A 5,763-nucleotide genomic window follows, 5' to 3' on the forward strand; every position below is an offset into this window, starting at 1 on the left:
AACAGGCTCTCTGTGGCCACCAGAGGGCACACTTGGGCAGATACAGAAGTGTGTGTGAGAATGTGTGTGTGTGTGTGTGTGAGAATGTGTGTGTGTGTGGAACGATCACATGTTCACTGACTTGCTGAATCTAGCTCAGCACATCACATCACATCATCCTCACGGGTACAGTAAACAACACGTACAGGGTAACAACAACTAAAAGACACGGGTACAGTAAACAACACGCACAGGGTAACAACAATTAAAGGACACGGGTACAGTAAACAACACGCACAGGGTAACAATTAAAGGACACGGGTACAGTAAACAACACATACAGGGTAACAAACAACTAAAAGACACGGGTACAGTAAACAACACGCACAGGGTAACGACAATTAAAGGACACGGGTACAGTAAACAACTGGGCTGCTCAAGGAGCTGTGCAAATGACTATTCTCTATACTGAACATATGAACATACTGAATATGCCATACTTAGCCTACCTGATTGCTGCCTGATCAAAAACCTCCTGTGGGTTGAGTGGTGCAGGTCAAAAAGATCCTCATATAGAAGTTACATGCATGGGGTGTGTGTGTGTGTGAGAGAGAGAGAGAGAGAGAGAGACGGTGTGTGACAGAGACACTGTGTGTGTGTGTGTGTGTGCGTGCACCGAGGAAGATGAAAGCACCAGATACCTCTCAGAAGACAGCCCACGCACTGGTCACTTCACACACACACACACACACACACACACACACACACACACACACACACACACATATACACACACACCACACACACTCACACACACTCACACATACATTCACACACACATACACCAACACACTCACACATACATACATACACACACACACACACACACTAACAAACACACATTCACACACTCTCTCTCACACACACACACGTAAACATTTGTATGACCCAAGGGAGAATGACCCAAAGCATTGCTAGTACTTTAGGTGCACTTGCACATCTCTTCCTCATTAAGATGTAAATCAGATGGCTGCTGTTCCTGCTGCGGCAACATGTCCAACAGGAAACCTCTTATCTCCTCCCTCTCTCTCCATCTCTCTCTCCCTCTCTCCCTCTCTCTCTCCCTCCCCTGCACCTCCCTCTATCTGTTCCTCTCTCTCCCTCTCTTCTCTCTCTCTCTCTCTGTCATCTTTGTCACTCTATCTTCTCTTGTCTCTCATGTCAATTCTCTCTCTATATATATCTCTGTGTGTGTGTGTGTGTGTGTGTGTGTGTGTGTGTGTGTGTGTGTGTGTGTGTGTGTGTGTGTGGTGTGTGCCTGTGTGTGTTGAGAGAGGGGGTGGGTTGTATGGGTGGAGGTGTTTTGCTCTATGTGTGTGTGTGTGTGTGTGTGTGTGTGTGTGTGTGTGTGTGTGGTGTGTGTGTGTGTGTGTGGAGTGTGTGTGGTGTGTGTGTATGTGTGTGGTGTGTGTGTGTGTGTGTGGAGTGTGTGTGTGTGTGTGGTGTGTGTGTGTGTGTGTGTGTGTGTCTGTGTGTGTGTGTGTGTGTGTGGTGTGTGTGTATGTGTGTGGTGTGTGTGTGTGTGTGTGTGGAGTGTGTGTGTGTGTGTGTGTGGTGTGTGTGTATGTGTGTGTGTGTGTGTGTTGAGAGAGGGGGGTGGGTTGTATGGGTGGAGGTGTTTTGCTCTATGTGTATGTGTGTGTGTATGTGTGTGTGTGTGGAGTGTGTGTGGTGTGTGTGTGTGTGTGTGTGTGTGTGTGTGTGTGGTGTGTGTGTGTGTGTGTGTGTGTGTGTGGAGTGTGTGTGGTGTGTGTGTGTGTGTGTGGAGTGTGTGTGGTGTGTGTGTGTGTGTGTGCGCGCCTGTGTGTGTTGAGAGAGGGGGGTGGGTTGTATGGGTGGAGGTGTTTTGCTCTATGTGTGTGTGTGTGTGTGTGTGTGTGTGTGTGTGTGTGTGTGGAGTGTGTGTTGAGAGAGGGGGGTGGGTTGTATGGGTGGAGGAGTCTTGTGTTTGCTTTGGCCTCAGCCACTTGAGACCGGATCACTTCACAGGAAATGTTCTCTCTCCCTCCTTCCATAACTCTCTATCTCTCTCTCTCTCCATCTCTCTCTCTCGCCATCTCTCTGTCTCTCTAAATCTCTTTCTCCCTTTTTCTCATTCTTTCTCTCTATCTCACTCTCTTCCTCCTCTCTCTCTCCCTCCCTCTCTCTTTATCTCTGCCTGTTTGTTTTTATCATTCTGTCTGTCCCTGCCCCCCCCCTTATCTCCCTTATTTGCCCTGATCTCTCTCTCTCTCTCTCTCTCTTTCTCCTTCTCTCTCTCCCTCTCTCCCTCTCTCTCTATCTCTCCATCATGAATAGAAATGAGCACCTAACCAGCAGTCTACTTCACCCAGCTGATCACTCTGACGCACACACACACACACACACACACACACACACACACACACACACACACACACACACACACACCAGAACCACAGTAGGGCAGTGTCTGCATTTGAAGCGGCTGGGTAAATAGAGATATGCATATCTGAAGTGAAATCCCTTCCTGTCCACATTATTGCTTTCCAAAGGTGTTCCATCCAGACTAGCACTGACACTGAACTGCCACACAAGTGTTTGCTGTTGGTGGTGTCTGGAACACTAACTTCAGCACTAACCACCACAGCAACAGGTCTCTAACACACACACACACACACACACACACACACACACCACCACAGCACCACTAACACTTTTATCAGACAACACCCCACACCACCACAGCAACAAGTCTCTAACATACACACACACACACACACACACACACACACACAGAGACACACACACACACACACACACACACACAACACACCATAGCCCGGCGGCAGACACAAATTCACGGACGGGCATTACACCTTTCCAGGGGGGCACAGGAATTTAAATTGATCACGGTAGTTTAAGCTTACACTTGACAAAACATTATAATATGAAAATGTAGATGCAATTGTTATAAAATGGACAAGCTCATTTAAGAAAGCACCGTGTGCAGGGATGGAGAGAGAGAAAGCGAGAGGGGATATGCCTATGTGTGTTAGAACTGAGATGCGTGGGGAAAAAGTAGACGTGCTGTTGAGACTGGAGCGCTTTGGGTTGCACTCTGTGCACGTTAAATGCGCTATACAAATAAAACTGACTTGACTTGACTTGACTTGGAGTGAGTCATATTCAAAATAATGCAAAAATAAATCCGCAGAGAAAACCAATATCCTCTTTCATTTGCTAACCACTTTCACATAGAGTGTTAGCCCCAAAGTTACAGATAACTTCAGCCCTGGAGCGGTAACAAGCTCTATTAGGCTAGTGACAAATGGTCAGAAAGGGCTTTCGTTTTTGAGATACCCCTACCGGAGGTAGAACTAAACCCAACAATGTTTTTCCTCATCTCTAAGGTCTCCCATATATGAAATGGATTCTTAGCTAAAAATATTTTACTGCTAAGATTGTTAAATTAACAGATATTATTATACACCCCAAAACCAAAAAAATAACTAAAATATAGCCTGTCCGTATTGGAGTGAAGGCATATAAATTAGTGCAGATCAATCACACAAGCTCTGAGAGCTTTGAAACTTGGCATGTTTATAGTCAGGAAGTTGCTTTACCTACTAGAAAAGACTGGATGTGAATATCTTGATGTATGGAATGAATAGAGACATGTAAACACATACCTAAAATAAGCGGACATGCAAAAAATGAATATCTATGCAGAATGTTTTCATTTACTTTGTAGCTGTTTTACCAGGGATTATCATAGCAACACATATGATGGCTTGTTGGAAAGGTGGGGTTGTACTGAATCCAACAATACCAAATATGTAAATATAGTATGACGAATCAGGGTGTTCTGTCACTTAATGTATGAGGTGTCCAAAATGAAAGAAAACGGAACACTGGCCAAATACAGTCTCAAGTCCAAATCACATTATCAGTGGTGAGAAGAATGTTGACACATTCATTGGTACTGCAAGGTAAGTTACATAAGGTAAGTGCTGCTCTATATTTACATTTAATAATGATACATTTCATATGTCCCAGTATTAAACAATTCATATGAAACACAGATCCAATTGAATCAGGTTAACATTGGAATGGAACACCTTTATTAAAATATTTATATTCACTTGAATTTTGTTTTAGTCAAGTCATTACTGAATAATGGAAAATAATATTGTTAGCTTTTGTCTGTCCAGACCAGCAGTGGACAGTAGAGCCTACACTGCTTACTTCACCCCTAAGTAGCTAAACAGTTAGTTGTAGAAACTACTTTCCCTAGCTAAGAAAGTACTTAGCCCTCTGACTAATGTTGCATGTGTAATTCAACTTGATTTGCATTTCGATGAAATGTATATCATGTATGTAAATGTATATCATTTTTCCTTTTCACTAGTCTTTTGAATTATGGAGAATGTCTTACAGGCATTGGATCCAAAGCTTTGTATCATTTGTGGGAAACATTTTGAAAAGGGCAAGAAAAAAGATCCCTATGTCCAAAACCCCACAGTAGAAGGCCTCCAACGCATACTTACCCTTGCTCAGCAGAGAGAGAGATGGTGATGTCTATAAAACTCTGGCTCCATATACAGATGATATTTCCTCCAAAATCAAAGTTGCATATCATGTATCATGTAGAGCGAACTACTGCAGTAAGACAAAAATCAGTGAGCAGCAGCAAGTTGCAAATGTTGAGAGTGAGAGCTGCACCAAGAAGGTTGAGTATCAAATACTGAGAGATTGTTTCATTTGTGGGAAGGCCATCTCAGAACCTCTGACAGTCATTTCGACTGGTACAGGGGCAATGTAAATTATAGGCCAAGTATGCAAGGAAATAGACTTGCGTATACAAGGAATTTGGTCTCTGCATTTATCCCATCCGTGAATTAGTGAACACACAGAGCACACAGTGAACACAATGAGGTGAAGCACACACTAACCCGGAGCAGTGAGCTGTCTTATTACAGCGGCGCTCGGGGAGCAGTGAGGGGTTAGGTGCCTTGCTCAAGGGCACCGTGGATGTGGGCATGGGAGAGCAGTGAGGGGTTAGGGGCCTTGCTCAAGGGCACCATGGATGTGGGCATGGGAGAGCAGTGAGGGGTTAGGTGTCTTGCTCAAGGGCACCGTGGATGTGGGCATGGGAGAGCAGTGAGGGGTTAGGTGCCTTGCTCAAGGGCACCATGGATGTGGGCATGGGAGAGCAGTGAGGGGTTAGGTGCCTTGCTCAAGGGCACCATGGATGTGGGCATGGGAGAGCAGTGAGGGGTTAGGTGCCTTGCTCAAGGGCACCATGGATGTGGGCATGGGAGAGCAGTGAGGGGTTAGGTGCCTTGCTCAAGGGCACCATGGATGTGGGCATGGGAGAGCAGTGCTCAACCACTTCCCCCGCCTTTTCCCTTCTGGGTCAGGGATCGAACCGGTAACTCTTCGGTTACAAGCCCGAACCCCTAACCAGTAGGCCACGGCTGTCCCCAGTACCAGAGACAAGGTCCTTCGGGCAGCTTCTGAAAGGCTTGATGAAGATGTACATTTAAATTCTTTCATGCCCAGATCTCTTTGCATATGATGCCAAATACCATAAAATGTGCCTTGCACACTACATCTCTAAACGAAATATAACAGCAGCCATAGAAAAGAATCAAAAAAGCAGACCAATGTCTATAACAAAGCCTTTATTAATTAAGCTCACTGAAGACATTGATAAAACAGTATTGTCCAAAGGTATGAAAGTGAGGACTCAACTCCTTGACT

Source organism: Alosa sapidissima, chromosome 18, assembly GCF_018492685.1.
Source record: "Alosa sapidissima isolate fAloSap1 chromosome 18, fAloSap1.pri, whole genome shotgun sequence".
Classification (NCBI taxonomy): domain Eukaryota; kingdom Metazoa; phylum Chordata; class Actinopteri; order Clupeiformes; family Clupeidae; genus Alosa; species Alosa sapidissima.